The following is a 16705-nucleotide window of genomic DNA, read 5'->3' on the forward strand; positions in this document are numbered from 1 at the left end:
TGGAAGGCGCAGCTGGTCCATTTGTACTGAGGATGATGTTGTACATGACAAACAGCTTGTCTGGCTGAAGAATGGAAAAAATCAGAACTCCGACCCAAAAGGGTGCTTTTAGAGTTTAACATTTTAGTTTTGTTTGATATTCTGTTCTTAACTTAGTCTTTTTTGGTTCTTCTGAGAGTTTCATATTCTTTTTTTCATTCATGTTTGAATTTCCATTCCTTTAATTTGAGGTTAGATTGCAGTTTCTTTCACATTTTGTAACTACTTTATGAATTGTCGTTAAGCCCCCCGAGTTTCAGTTTTCCCTACCCTGATATCCCCACTTTAGTTACTTCATGTTTTATTTTGTTAGTCTCATGTCTGGTGTGTGTTGCAGTTTTCCTTCCCCATCTGGTTTTCCCCCATTAGATTTAGACATGTTCCCTAGTGTTGTAAGGGATCACATGCGTATTTAATAGGGCTGGGTATTAATAATAATAATAATAATGGACTGCATTTATATTAGAGATGGACCGATGCGATATTACGTATCGGTATCGGTCCGATACTGATGTAAATTACTGGATCGGATATTGGAGAGAAATAAAAAATGTAATCCGATACATTAAATATCAAAAAAAGCACCTCACAAAACTTGCTACATGGTGTAAGTCGGCTCATAACCGTAGCATATCGGAGCAGTGTGCGTCACGTGACAGAGCGGCTGTGTGTATTTGTAGCCTCGCTATCAATCCGGCATTTCATCCGGCGAAGTTATCCCAGAGAGAAGTAAAGCAAATGTGTAAGTTCATCTCTGAATGTTTGTAAAGCATTCCCGCGTTAAGCTTAACAACCATATATGGAGCGACTGCCTCTCTCTCTCTCGCTCCCTCGCTTGCTGCTACTTCAATCGTGAAACTGATCAATGATCAGCTGATCGGCTTTTCTGTCGCGAGTCCGTCTCTCTTGTTTGTTTTTGGCCCACTTCGCGCCAGAAAGAGGAAACCAGCAGATGAACAACAGCAGCACGTTTAAGCCTGATAAGCTGTTGTTAGAATTTATTTAATATTACTTTCTACACCAGGATCTTTTTCTACGTAGCTGATGGCTGGTAACTGTGCAGGGGCGGATCTAGCAAAGTTTAGCCAGGGGTCCGGTAGGGCATTAACAGGGAAAAGGGGCACAAAGACATACCTTTCTTTCTTATTCTCATTTAAAATGTCTAGCTTTTAATAAATAATTATCCGAATCTTACACCCAAAGTTTTAATCTGATGTAAAATGTATAGAAGTCCATTACTGTATATAGTAACTATTAAGTCTAATATACCCTAGTAAGCTATACTACTTTTTCCTTTGGGAAGGTACCATCTGTGCAGTCTGCAATTCTGTTGAAGAAAGATGTTGAATCTATTTAATTATTCTTGAAAAATAATTTATTTCTGGGCATTTTTTTTCACACTGCATCAAATTGAAGTTGATTACGTCAATTAAGCATCATGAGGTGGAGGGTGGTTCCTTATGTTTTTATTTTTTATTTTTTTCCTGGGAGTTTTAGAACCCTATTAGTTAGGTTGCTTACTCTTTAAAATACCAGAATAGGGAGGATGGAGTAGGTTTAAGTTTATTAGATTGATCAGTATTGCTGAACTATGAAATGTTTTGGGCGCAGTGTATTTTTTGCATACAGGTATAACAGAATAGCTTTAGTGTTTTTTTTTTGGTTTTTTTTTACTTGAGTGTGAACTTATACAAAAAGCAGCAAAATATTAAAAAAAAACATTTTATTGATTAAAAAACACTATAGCGGTTTCATATCGGTATCGACCGATATCCAAATTTATGATATCGGTATCGGACATAAAAAAAAGTGGTATCGTGCCATCTCTAATTTATTTATTTAATTTTCGAGACCCTCAAATCGCTTTACAATTCCACTATTCATTCACTCTCACATTCACACACTGGTGGAGGCAAGCTACAGTTGTAGCCACAGCTGCCCTGGGGCAGACTGACAGAAGCGAAGCTGCCATATTGCGCCATCGGCCCCTCTGGTCAACACCAGTAGGTGGTAGGTGAAGTGTCTTGCCCAAGGACACAACGACCGAGACTGTCCGAGCTGGGGCTCAAACCGACAACCTTCTGATTACAGGACGAACTCCCAACTCTTGAGCCACGATCGTATTGTCACTGATTTCTGTAATTGATTTGATTCCAATTCACAAGGTTCTGATTCGATCCCGATTTGATTACATTTTGACTCAGACAGTCAGAAATATTATAATTCTGATCATTTATCAGTACTGACACTTCTGAGACTTTAGAGGTTTAAGCATCACAGCAGATGCCAATGTGTCAAAGTAACTGAGGATAAAACACAAAAAAAAACATGAAAGAGATTTTCCTGGCCTGGGTCTTTAGAAGATAACTTTAAAATATCCTGCAATAGTACAAAAACTGAAGAAAGCCTGATTCTGATGCGTCGTGTACACGCTTTGTGTTTGTGTGTTTTTGCGGAATCCCTGTACTTGCTCTCATTTGCTGTTTTTAGGTGTTTGGTGGCTGTTGAAAGAAAAAAAAAGATATCTATCCATCCATCCTAAATTTTAGGCCAACAGCACTTTGGCACATGCACTTTTTAGGCAACAATGCTATTTATGCCTTTTAAACTATTGTATCCTTTGCAATTTTTGTATGTTTAACAAAAGAAATGTGAACAAATAGGTGTTTTTGTCATGGTCCTGGGTCACTGACCCTGTGTTTTGTGGCTGTTTTATTTGTGTTTATTTGTTATTCTGGGTTGTCACTGTTAATATTTTGGTTTCTGTCCTAGTATTTGTATTTCTCAGGTGATATATAGATAGACCTATCTTTTTTTTTTTTTTGTGCCTGTCCTGTTTGGTTCTTTAGCCGTCAGAATTGTTGTCTGAAGGCCAACAAGTATATCCAATGGATTTACTTTACCAAGTGTTTACCAAGTGGATCATCATGGCTTTGCCGTATTGGTCCATTTGATCGACCTTTGTTGTTATTAGTTATTTTATTTTATTTTCAGTTGTTACAGACGGGACAGACATGGCTGGGAGATAGGAAAAGGAGAAAGAAAGACGAAGGAAAAGAAAAACAGAGGGGAAGAGCGACAGTGAGAAAGGTCTCCCAGATCACCTGTTGAGAGGAAAAAAGAGAGAGCAACATAATAAACACAACACCATTGCATTAATCTAGCTAAGTGTAAATAACAGTAAATATTGAATGTTGTTGTGCAGCACACAGGACTGACAGTGCACAATGTGCTTTGAGATCGCAGCCAAGAAATGTGTAGTTTGTGTTTATGAACAGTGAACACCAGCGTGCACACCTGTGTGGATGAGAGTGCTTGTATTCAAAAGGTTTCTCTATGTAACGGTCTGCTAGAGGGTGTAGGAGGCCATAGCCCTGTCCCCCAGGGCATGAAGCAGGCATGGAGGAGATCCAGGCCCTAGACATCCAGAGGTCCCAGAGTGTAAGAGCCCAAGGAGGTACACCGGAGGGGCATCAGTGCCACCCTCCTGGGAAGAGCTGAGGAGAGCCCCAGATGAGGGGTCACCCAGCAGCCACAGAGCAGAAGCCAGAGGGGGCTGCAGTGGCATGCCCACGGGCTCTGCCGGCAGCCAGCTGTGCACCGAGCCACTGGCCCAGAGGCCTGAGGGCCCCCCACCCCCAGGAAGAGGCCCGAACGAGCAACGGGCAGCAGGCCCCGCCAAGCAGCCATCAGAAGTGAGCCGGTACATACCTGAGTGCCCAGGCCCGGACACCAAGAACCACCAACACACCAACCCCTGAGGGCATCAGCCACCGGCAGAGAGTGTGGTGAAGGGAGATAGGCCTCCAGGTTTTGTATTTTGAGCTCCTTCTGTTCTGTGCCTCTGTGCCTGCCCTGGTCCCACATCTCTGAGTTCCTTCCCTGCTGCCATGTCTGATATCTTAGTGTTAAGCTCGTGTAACCCCTGACTCACTTTAAATAGTTTAGAACAGACAAAAGTACAGACCAGTTGCTATGTTCGGCAAGATTACAATAGAAAGTGAGGTGAATGCGAAATGAAATGGCTGTACATACCTGTTGTATTTCCTGTTTTACTTTGATAGCCCTTGTCCTTTGTGTAGTGTGTTTGGTTTTGCTTCACCTTGTCTCATCAGGTCTGATTTCTCCCAGCTGTGTTTTTCTCCTGTCTCCCATTCCTTGATTCCTCCTGTGTGTATTTAAGCCCTGTGTTTTCTTCTGCTTGTTACTGGTCCGTCCTTGTTACCTCTTCTTGTTATATTGTGTTTCACCCTGCGCATTATCCTGCATATCAATCTGCAAGTCATGGTTTCAAGTTTGTTTAATTAGTTTTTCCGAGTTTAGGTTTATCTTAGTTTCTGTCATTCCCATCTCTGCTCAGTCTGTTTTCTCACCATTTTGAAAATAAAGCTCATTTTCATCAAAGCCAGTGCCTGCATTTGGGTCTCTTGTTCAACACTCTACATGTCTGCTGCCGCAGCCGTGATTGAGCTCACTTCACCCACTCGTCTGGATTTCTTCCTCAATGAATTACATCTTCACCCAGCTGCTACTGCTTACCTGCGGAGCCCAGCAGAGGATGTTCCACCTAGCCCACCGGATTTGGTGTTGCCCGGCCCGTCAGAGCCATCTCAGAGGTGTCATGGATCGCTGTGTGGCAGGCAGGAGGAGGACCCAAAATGCAAAACTCACAGACACGGGGATGAACTCAAAAATTACAGCTTTAATGCTGGAGAGGCAGAACGTAGGAAATACGAAACTAAACTGGGAAAACTAAATACAAAGCTCGCCAAGAAACACAGGGAGGAACACACACAACATGAGGGAGAACGCGACGCCGAACAGAGGGAGACGCAGACAGAAATACACAGAGGGTTAACGAGGAAAGTGGGAACACACGGGGAACACAGCTGACACAGATAACCATAACGAGACAGGGCGGGGTGAACATAACACTGACGGGAGATGGGCAGAGTCAAACAGGAAGTACAGAGGTTCAGACAGGAGGAGAGAGAGCACGGGGAAAACACAGACATAACGGGCAGGGGAAACATGGAATAAAACATAAGGAGAGACGAGGGCTCACAGATACACAGAGGGGCACACAGGGGGTAAAAGCCACGAAGGGAAAACACACAGGGAACAACATAACAGGGCAACTCAGGAAACAGAACCTAAACAGGGAACTAAATACAAAAATACAAGAGAACTAAGAATACTGGGCCAACACGGACCATGACATCACCCCCCCCCCCCCCCCCCCCCATAAGGGCTGGCTCCAGACAGCCCAAACACAGGAAAACAAAAACCAAACAGAAAACGACCCAGGGCGGGCAGCGTGGGCCCAGGACGGAGGGCTCGGAACAGAAAACAAAAACGAACAACAGAAAACACAGGAGCACAAGACCATAGTTCAAATAAAGTTCAGGGGGCCGACCCAGAGCCCACCGGCATAAAAGTTCACGGGTCACACGGTCGGGGGGCCGACCGGGCGGGTGGCACAGGTGACAGAGCTGGTCCGGAGGCCGGCCGCGCGGAAGGCAACGGCGGCGGCGAAGGAGACGACTGAGCAGTTCAGGAGGCCGGCCGCGCGGAAGGCAGCGGCGGCGGCGGCGGCGGCGAAGGAGACGACTGAGCAGTTCAGGAGGCCGGCCGCGCGGAAGGCAGCGGCGGCTCTCCAGTGCCAGGCGTACTGGCCGAGGCCCGGTGGGCACAGGACCAGTCGAGGCGGGACCAGTCGAGGACGAAGACTCCGATGAGGCTGGGCCAGACGAGGACGAAGACTCCGATGAGGCTGGGCCAGACGAGGACGAAGACTCCGAGGCTGGACCAGGCGATGCTGCAGAGGCTGAGGCTGGACCAGGCGATGCTGCAGAGGCCGACGCCGGACCGGCCGACGTTGAAGGCGATGCAGAGGCCGGACCGGGCGTGGGAGATGCGGGGGCCGGACCAGGCGATGACGGGGCCGGACCAGGCGAAGCACAGGCTGAAGCTGGACTAGGCGAAGACGTGGACAGAGACACGGAGGCCGCAGCTAGCGTGGGTGAAGACACGGCTGCTGCAAACGTGGACGAGGCTGCCGGTGAAGCAGCTGGTGGCTGAACGGGCCCCTCGGACCCTCCAGCGGAGACGAGGAGGTGCTAGCCGGGCTGACCTGAGCCGCCAGCGGAGACGAGGAGGTGCTGGCCGGGCTGGGCAGAGCCGCCAGCGGAGACGAGGAGGTGCTGGCCGGGCTGGGCAGAGCCGCCAGCGGAGACGAGGAGCTGCTGGAGGGGTCCTCCTGAACCCCCAGCGGAGACAGATGCAGAGCCAGCTGGTGCGGAGACCTTTGGCTCAGCGGACGCTAACTGTAGCTGCACAGGGCACACAGTCGGCTCGGGATGCAACGGCTGGGGCTGTGCAGGGCAAACAGTCTGTCCAACGTTTGTCAGTACCATGCAGTCCACAGCTGGCGGAGAAAGCTCACAAAGGCTCCCAGCTGAGGTTGGCAGTAACTGAACAGGTTGCTGAGCTACTAACTGTGCTGGTGACAGAGTTAATGACTGAGCTGATAACCAAACAGGCACTGGAGCAAGAAACTGAGGTGGTAACAGAACGGGTAATGGAGCTGCGAACTGTGATAAAGACTGGACTGGTGACAAAACAAGAAACTGTGCTAATAACTGAGCTACTGACTGCGTTATGGACAGAAATGGCAGTTGTAGTGGTAGTTGCGCTTGTGGTTGAGCAGGTGTCTGACTCTGGGTTGCTTTCCTTCTGGGAACAGGAACGGGTGCTAGGCCTGGCCGAACACCAGCCATCCCCACCCGAGAAACAGATACGGGTGCAGGGACGAGCTGGGTTCTGGCTGCCTTTACCCTGGGGGCCGGTGTGGGTGCAGGAGCTAGCTGGACCTCTGTCGCTCCCACCCGAGGAACTGAGATGGGTGCAGGAGTCGGCAGGGTCACGGCTGACCTCACCCGGGGAACCGGAACAGGCACAGGCGACGGCTGGGTGTCCATCAACCCCACCCGAGGGGTAGGTACGGGTGCCGGGATGAACGGAGCCTCTGCCAGGCTGGGGATAGAAGCAGGGACCGGCTTGACCTCAGCCACCCTCTCCCGAGGAACTGATACGGGAGCAAGGGAAAGCTGGGCCCGCGCTGCCCTGGTTACAGGAACTGGAGTTTGAAAGCAGAGTTCAGGAGCAGCAACAGACACTGGGAAAACCAAGTTATTGACGCCAAACTCAGTTTTAGGAGATCTAGGTTTAAAGCAAGCAGGTCCTAGGAAATCCACTGCTATAACACTCTCCAGGTTAACGCTAGCAGTCCTGGAGGAGGTTAGCTCAGGGACAGTCACCGAAGCAGTTTCAAAACAGACAACATCAACAACTGTCTCTTGAGGAACGGTGTGCTGTCTAACACAGGTCAGAGAAGGAAGAACGCCAGAGACAGTTCTTTTCAGAATCGAGGCTGGAAGGACAAACACAGGTTGAGAAACAAAGTCAATTTTCATGTAGTCCATAGGTGAACCAACTCGGCAGGCTGACTCAGATCGAACTGGATGGGGAGCCACACAGTCCAGGGACGAAGTAACACCCACAACAGTTTTCACAGCAACAGGTTCAGAGGAGTAGCGAACAGGATCAAGCATGCGTTGCCGTGGGTCACAAAAACTTGACCTGATCAAGCAACTCTTTAACGCTTAACCTTAGTCTTTCAGTTAGCTTAGCAAAGGAAGCGACCATCTTGTTACCGCTCACTCGAGAAACTGAATGATTAAACACTGGTTGTGGACCTGACTGGGCACCACTGGACATGTCAAAAGACAGAACGGGTTGGCACATGAAACAGTTACTAGAAGGAGCATCAGTTACAGAACACTCAGTCTCAGATGGTTTGGCTGATGATGGTGGTGGTGTGTGGCTGAGTTCAGACTGGAAAACCCCAGAGTGTACAGGCTGGTTAAAACAGTTCTGTGGGGCTGCAATGCTGGTAGCAGTGTATGGGTGAGTCTGGTGTAGGATAGCTGTCTTAGGTTCAGCTGTCTCTACATGTAACACATTCATATCGGTTAAATCAAAGGACATACTGCGAGCTTTACAAAAATCAGAGGGCTCAAAAACACAAAGGTTGCTAGCAACTGGTGAATGATCCGACACCGAGGTGCCTCGATGTATAGTGTCTCTAGAGTCCAAACACACAGTGGTGGAGTTATCCGTTTCAGGAAACACAATGGCGGGCAAAACAGAGTTACTCACAGTGGTGGAAAAGTCATGAAGTCCGGGTCCAGAAAACTTGGGCTGAGAGTGTGACGCACAGTCACTCTCACCCAGGGATGAAAACTGCTCCGCTGCTCGGGAACGCCGGTGACGTGAACGCCGTTTTCTCCGGGAAGGGGGAGGAGACGAGCCGGACCGCGAATCCTCCAGCGGACCAGGCTGAACGTCCTCCGACTCTTCACACCGGAGAGGCAGCTCCGGGCGGATGCCTACGGTGGAAACGAGGAAGTCCCGGATGTGGGGGTGCAGCGCGCCGAACAGCCACGGGAGTCCGGACACCATCCGCTGTAGACGGACGGCTACGACCTCCCGGTGTTCGTCTCCTGGCAGCACTTCCCACTCCTGACAGTGATATTCCACCGTGTAGATTAAATCCTCCCGGAGCTCAGCGGAGGGGTTGTGAGTTGCTGGGTCCATGTCGTGGTCGCGTTCTTCTGTCATGGATCGCAGGCAGGAGGAGGACCCAAAATGCAAAACTCACAGACACGGGGATGAACTCAAAAATTACAGCTTTAATGCTGGAGAGGCAGAACGTAGGAAATACGAAACTAAACTGGGAAAACTAAATACAAAGCTCGCCAAGAAACACAGGGAGGAACACACACAACATGAGGGAGAACGCGACGCCGAACAGAGGGAGACGCAGACAGAAATACACAGAGGGTTAACGAGGAAAGTGGGAACACACGGGGAACACAGCTGACACAGATAACCATAACGAGACAGGGCGGGGTGAACATAACACTGACGGGAGATGGGCAGAGTCAAACAGGAAGTACAGAGGTTCAGACAGGAGGAGAGAGAGCACGGGGAAAACACAGACATAACGGGCAGGGGAAACATGGAATAAAACATAAGGAGAGACGAGGGCTCACAGATACACAGAGGGGCACACAGGGGGTAAAAGCCACGAAGGGAAAACACACAGGGAACAACATAACAGGGCAACTCAGGAAACAGAACCTAAACAGGGAACTAAATACAAAAATACAAGAGAACTTAGAATACTGGGCCAACACGGGCCCAGGACCATGACAAGAGGAGGAAGCATTGGCCACTCCACTGACATTTCACTGCACAGCCAGGCTTCGGGACCCCAGCAGCCAGCTGTGCTGAGTAAAAAGGACACCTTTTGTTGTTTTGGACAATGGGACTGTTTATTCTGGGGTTGTTACCTGTGTGGCAAATGAGGCTAGCGGCGGTGTCCCTGCTTCATCTATGTCTCTTGTCACAAAGGGTGCCTTTTCTGAGCCTACATTGAGTGTGAAGGACTATATTCACTCTGCTCCTTCCAGGTCTGGAGTTAAAATTACCAGGACTATTAATTTTAAAACTGAGAATGATAAGGACGGTTTTTCATCTGGCCCTGCTTTTCTCCCATTACAAACACCACCCATTCATGCTTCAGCCCTGTCATCCGTTCAGCCTTCAGCCCAGCTGTTAGCTCAGCCTGCAGCCCAGCCTCTAGCACTGTTGCCTGCTGCCCAACCATTAGCACTGTTGCCTGCTGCCCAACCATTAGCACTGTTGCCTGCTGCCCAGCCATTAGCTCTGTTGCCTGCTGCCCAGCCTCTAGCTCTGTTGCCTGCTGCCCAGTCGGCAGTTCAGTTACCTGCTCATTTTGTAACTCCACCACCTTTACCACCACCACCACAACAACCTGAGGCTCAGTTCAGTTTAGTTCAACCACCTATTCAGCCACCACCTTCACCAACTCTTTCTGTGCTTGGAACTATGTCTACATAACTGTAATTCCCTACTCTGAAAGAATAAGCACATTATGAATTTGCGGCTTGATCTTTTGCAGTCACAGTGAAGAGAGATGTTATCGCCAGATCTGACTCTTAGCACTAACTCTGGTCCAGACAGCTTGCCATGACTACAGAAGATAACTCCTGAAAGACAAACACAAAACACAAAAATTAAACTATTTCAATGGAATTGACATTACAAGAAAGTTTAAACACTCAGAAACTAAATATGGAAATTTAAATAATATAATACATTTTAATAATATATTAAATAATATACCTAAGAGAGTAGTGAGACGAAAAAGCATCCTGACGTGTTTGTTGATGACCTCTAGATACTGTAAACTAGTGATGGGTCGGTCGCGAACGAAATGGCTCTTAGAGACGGATCTTTGAAGTGAACGGTGCGAGCCGTGTTATGTTTTTTTCTTTTGTTTTTTTTCTTTCTCCTGCCCTCTCTTTCACTTTTTTTTTGCTTCACGCTGCAAGTCACCCTTGTGTTTGCGCTGAACAGAGACGGCAAACAGAGCCTTGCGTTTGCACCCCTCCCCCCTCTGCTCAGCACTGAGCTGAGGGGGCGGGGCGGTAGTTACACTTGCAACAGCAGTAGCACACAACAAGAGCAGGAGGGAGAGGGAAAGAAAGAGAGCTGGGAGCAACAACAAGAGACAACACCGTCACATTGGAAAGGTACAGTAAAGAAAACGAGTGACACCAAGAAAAGAAGCAAAGTCTGGAACCATTTCAATCTTATTGACAAAACAAAGGCAGAGTGTAGAGTCTACAAGAAAAGGATATCATATAGAGCCGGCTCCACAAACAACATGCACAGGCACCTAAGAACTGTCCACCCATCAGTGCAATGGGAAGCTAAAACACAGTTAGTTGAGTGTGATATTAATATTTCTAAATGCCACAATTTCCCTTAATTAAAGATTTGGGCGTTCTCTCCCCCCCCCACCCCCCACCCCCTTTTTTTTCCCATATTTTAATTTATATTTAATTGTGTTGTGGTTTGCAGTGTTTTGTGTTGTTTCACTCTAAATTTGTTTAAAAGGAAAAAGCTGAAAATTTAAGTAGTTAAAAGTTGAAATGTAAATAGTTGGTTTCTGTATTTTATAATTTATTTATTACATTTTATGTGGAGTGAATAAATAAAAGTATATTTACAGTGGCCCCTAGAGACAAAGCACAAACAAACTTCAAAACACAACGGAAGTGCTCCAGGATGCTAGGGGCCGTGTTGAGCTTTTGCTACCTTGTGGCTACACAAGCCAGGAAGTCCCAACAATCGGATTGGGTGTGTGTTAGAAACAGGTAAATTAAGTTTGTTTTTTCTAAATTATTTGAATATATATATATGAGTGTTTGTGTATTAATACAAAAACAATAAACATATGAATTCGATTGTGTAATTTAAGTGATCTAGGTAGCTCTGTCTTGGAAGTTCAGTTAATGCTAGAAATGTGTTTTGGAGTTTGTACGTGTTTCGTCTCTAGGGGCCCCCATAAATATTTATATATAAACATACATAAAGAAAACCACATTTTTTTTACATTACTAATTCCTTTTGTGCATAATTTTATATTGTTGTTGATAATTAATTAATTAAAGCAACAAAACAACCTGAAGAGCCGGTTGGGAGCCGAAAGAGCCGGCTCTTTTTAGTGAGCCAAGCCGAAAGAGCTGGTTCTTTAAAAAGAGCCGGAAATCCCATCACTACTGTAAACTATGCAAAGCTTACTGCCGGCTATCATGAAAGGAGAGGATTTTTCCATTAAAGGAAATGCATGTTGTGATTGGTTAGTTGAGCGTAACATTTCCTTTCGTGGTCGTGTGTCTCTTTTTGTATTGATGTAAAAACGAGATAAAGTTTCTTCAAACTACCTGGCCAACATTTAAACTGTTCCAGCTGAACCTCAATTATTAACCGTACTTTTGTATCTGAGGTTTTTGATATAGAACAAACATAAGTGATATTATAAAACAAATAAAACATTAGCATTGTATTGAATGGGTGTTGTTTTTGTTAAACACAATAGAGGAAAAGAGTAGTTGGACAAGTTCCATCTTACAATGATGATATATCTCCTCCTTAACCAGTGGGCCAATTTCAGCCAAACTTTGTACAAAAATCCCTATACATAGAGCAATCCTTAGCATATTTTTAAATATTTTAAAGTATGTTCTGTATGCAGTTATATTTAACTTCTTTGTAATCAACAAACTAGTCTTTAAAGACCAATTAGCTTTGGAAGCAGCGGGACCTTTGGAACCTCTACTAAAGGGGAGGGCCTTCAATGACAGGCAGGGTGACATGCCAAACAGAGCCCCTAATGGTTGCATCTCATGGCAACATGAATTCAAAATTTGGGAAGAACTATGATGCATCCCATTGGCAAGATATCATTGATGCATGTCTTTGTTGAAAATCATTCAGATTATGCCCAGTCAGTTTCGTCAAAGGGTGATTTCAACATTGCATGGGGAGATGGAGAGAAAATATATCCATTTATCCAGGGTGTTTCTCATTAATAGTTCTTTTTTTTTCTTTCCATGTGGGATATTAGTATATGAATACAGGAATTTCAACAAAACAGTCAAGATGTACATTGTTGGAGAGTTGAAGGCCAAGCCAAGACGATGAAGGAGGTTAATTTGAATCAAAAAGTGTTTGCAGAGTCCCAGCTCACTCAGTCCTTAACTCACAAGTATCAAATATTCGATAGCAGACAATGGGCTAGTCCTCTGCCGCCTGCTCCCGCTGGGTGGCCGCCATTTCAGCCACTATCTGGGCCAGCTCCTCCCTTCCCTTGTTCGGGTGTGGACCCGTCATGCCACTTCCTGGGTTTCGGTACCACTGTGGCAAGGATGACGCGTGACGGGTTCAGAGATTTGATTTGAGAGCCAACTTTATTCACACAGTGCGATTGCAGCTCTCAGCTAGTGTTATGGCCTGACAGAGAATCCCTAAGACAATCTTTGCTATATGCATTTCAGAACAGCAGCTTTGAGAAGACTGTTTGCATTATGGATTGTTTAGAAATATATCTAGAGAAACTGAGTAGATTGCTAGCCAGTGCTCAGTGTTACTTCTCGTACAAGTCGAATGGGGAGGTCGCACAAGTGATAAGTTTATTACAGAACAAAGTCATTTTTTTTATCTCATTTGCTCCCAGGTGATGCAGTAGATTCCAGCATTTACTTGTGGAAAGAAACAGTTGGATCCTGTTGATTTGGAGAACACCAGATGTCTTGCTTCTCTCAGGATACATATAAAAGAGTAATAGGAGTTCTCCGTCAAAAGTACACAATCTTGCAAAGCACTGTCCCCATAACTTTCACAGACAGACAGAGAAAATGATGTGACCTGTCTTGACAAGATTGTGGGTGTATGTTGTGAGCTTACAAATGTATCTGAATCTGTGGTGCCCTTCCAGTGATGTAAATGAAAATGATGTGACTGATGTGCTCAACCAACAAATACACTCTCACTTTTTGTTTGCTTATTGTGACTTGACTTTTGAAGGGAAAGCTTTCTTACTTGTCCTACAAATATCAGAATAAGAGAATGGCAGACCTGGGCTCACTATTTTTTGATCTTCACATCCATCTCAAATGATTTCCACTAACTGCGTTTCATATTCCTGATTGACAGATACAGATCAGAATCAAAATCAGAAAAAAAATTTATTGCCTTTGTCAGTGAACAAAAATCTACAAACTAGCCACTTGCTTCATAACAAAAATAGCATTAATTTAGAATTTTAATTTAGCTTTGATGATCTTCCCCTCTTGTGTGCGGCATTGGGAGAGGTTGTGATACAGTTGGTCTTGCTCAGCAGCAGTCAGAGGTGGGAAAGCTGGGAGGCCAGGATGATCTTTTGCAGATTTCTCTTTTTTATTTTGTTTAGAGTTGTTAAAAATGATGTCCTTGCATTGCTAATACTCCACTTTCTTTAAAGACTCCTCACTTGGAATGGCCCACTTGCACTTCTTAGATGTAACAGCTATCTCTTCTTTTTTTTTCCACTGGTATGCTGCCATGTCCTGAACAAAGCAGCTGACACATGTGAGCAGCTCTCACCAAGGCCAGCTGTGCAGTTACAGTGTGCTCCCAAGACAACCCCGTCTTTTCTCACTACTACCCATGGCTTTAACAGCGGGTCATTAAGCCTTTGGGAATGTTGAACCTATAAATACAATTACAAATGTTAAGTACACCAAAAACACAAAATAGCTACTGACAACCAGACGTGTTTTAGCAAACGACAACGCTAACGATGTCACACCGCCTCGGATAACATGACACTTACCTTTCCAGTGATGATGCAGAATTTTTTTTTGCTTGAAGATTCCACAGCTGTTGCAAAGCCAGATTGAGTCCATTTGTAACCCTCCAGGCTTTTGTAAGCTTTTAAAGAGTCCCCCGAGTAGTAGGATGGGAAGTTTATAAGGTAGTTATGTATGTCCAGATAGCATAGATCTGGGATGCTGAAATACTTTTGCTCTATTCTCAAAATATATTTTCAATATAAAATGTCAAGCAAATCAAACTGTACATTATAATGCATGTCAAACTCTCTGCAAGGGAATTTTTGTAACTCTGTAAGGGGCTTTTTGATGTTGTGGGTTTCCTGTTTGACGGCTGATGAGGAGGCTGAAGTTGACTTTACTGTCAGAGTTGTATTGTTGTAGCTTCAAGACAGAGAAAGTATTATTTATTCTTTGTATTATGTCCTTGAAACAAACTTTGCTCATTATAAACTTAGCTACAGTGTTTCATTCTGTTAAAGATAATAGCTGATTGGTAACATGAGACAAAACACAGAAAATTAGTTAAAAATAGGCATCATGAATTGTTGTAAACAAAAAGCCATCCTAACCACTGTTTTAGATGGATTTAAGTAATATATTCATATATATCTTGCTGCCAAGGATGGCACAACCAGTTATTAGGTTAAGGGGAAAATGACTTTTGAGTTAGGGCCTGATAGTATTTGAATAACTTTTTCACATTGCATTTTGACTGTAGACTGACGAAACGTTTCTCCCACTGAAAATGTTACATCCAGATGAACAGAATCAACTTTTGGAGATTTACTTACCTGGATGATTGAGCATGCATCAAGACATTGCATTTTGAATTCACTCGTGCTAGCTTTCTGTAGTATTCAAATGGATTTGATCATCTGAAATATGTGTTGACATAAGTTTTAGTCTGTTTTTGTAAAGCACACATAAAAATACTTGAAAAACTAATACTATAACATTGTCCTGTAATCGTTATTATAATAAAATGTCCTTTGTTCCTATGTGGTAGGTCTGTAATGTTAAACTCACTTCAGGGCCACATAACCTGCAATTTCCAAACCTTGCATTTCCCTGATGAATCATGAGACATATAAATTCTTAAAAAACAACTTAATTTTTACATTTTTTAACATTACTGTTGGCTGAAAGCAATTTTAAAAACAATTTTATTGTTCTATAACCATAAATATAGGATCCTAAAACAGAGGAGCTATTTTTACTTGCTGACTTTACATCAAATTTACATGCAGACTAAGCATACATTTGTTTTTATAATAATATTAATCAATATGTGCTCTCAGACCAACAAAGAGCAGTGAGGTTGACGCTGAAAGAATAACAACTAAGCCTGTCTTTTAAATATTAATTTAACAAAATATTAATTATAGTGCTTCAGAATTTCTTGTGTCTTAATGATAGAGTTGTTGTTATTAAATGTTACAGTATGTTTTTCTTGCTATCAATCCTAAATTAGCTAAACTTCATCAATATACCAACTCTTTTCCAGTCTGCAACATACACTCAAGTCACTAATTTATCTACAGCAGCAGTGCTAATTTAAATTGGTGTTATGTGCTTCATATTTTTCTCATAGTATAGTTTTATCTTTCTTTGTAAAATCAGCCACTTTGTTGCCAGTACACTTATCAACACCACCTATTTCATGTGAATGTGTATGGGAAACCCTGGGTTAAGTTAACGAGTTATTAAACTGCTTCATGTGACCAGTTATCCTGACTGCCAATATCAGGGTAAGTGAATCCAGAAAACGAAAAAATAACTTAGCTGTGCTGAACTTCCTTTCTAGTACATGGTTCTGGAGCAGCATGTTTGAGATTAGACTAAGAGCAAGATCTTATAACTTTGGATGTCCTATCAGCTTAACTGTCCATCTCCCTATCCTTGTTAGTCTAGAGGATGTTGTGTTCATGTTTTCCAATTGCAAACTTTGATTCATCTGACTATAGAAGAATTTTGCATCAGTTAATATTAAATGAGCTTTGATATAGAGAAGATGGTGGCATTTCTGCATCATGTTCACATTTGGCTTTTTCTTGTAATGATAAAGTTTATTCTGCATTTGTGGATGGCACTGCGAATTGTGCTAATAAATGCTAAAGATCATTGGCAATCAATATTTATTTTAAGCCTTTTCATGTGTGTATAGAACTTTCCACATATTCTCAGACTCTCTGGGTGATATTATGGACTTGTGCACAATTTAACATTGAGGAAATTGTTCCACAATTTGTAGATGCAGATTTTTTTTAGATTGGTGAACCTCCCCCAGTCATTACTTCTGAGAAGCTCTGCCTTTCAAAGTTAGTTGACAATCAAATGTTATTGCTTTGCACAACATT

The 16705-nt window shown here is 44.2% G+C and overlaps 1 long non-coding RNA gene across 1 annotated transcript; it reads right to left on the reverse strand.

Moving 5' to 3' along the window:
• Positions 1-13702: 13702 nt before the first annotated feature.
• LOC145429303 (uncharacterized) lies at positions 13703-15554 on the reverse strand. The gene is made up of 2 exons (XR_013909538.1): positions 14348-15554; positions 13703-14224 (listed from the first exon to the last, which is right to left on the reverse strand). It is a non-coding gene; the product is annotated as an uncharacterized LOC145429303 (long non-coding RNA).
• Positions 15555-16705: the final 1151 nt, after the last annotated feature.

This window comes from Astatotilapia calliptera, chromosome 6, assembly GCF_964374335.1.
Source record: "Astatotilapia calliptera chromosome 6, fAstCal68.1, whole genome shotgun sequence".
Taxonomy (NCBI): Eukaryota; Metazoa; Chordata; class Actinopteri; order Cichliformes; family Cichlidae; genus Astatotilapia; species Astatotilapia calliptera.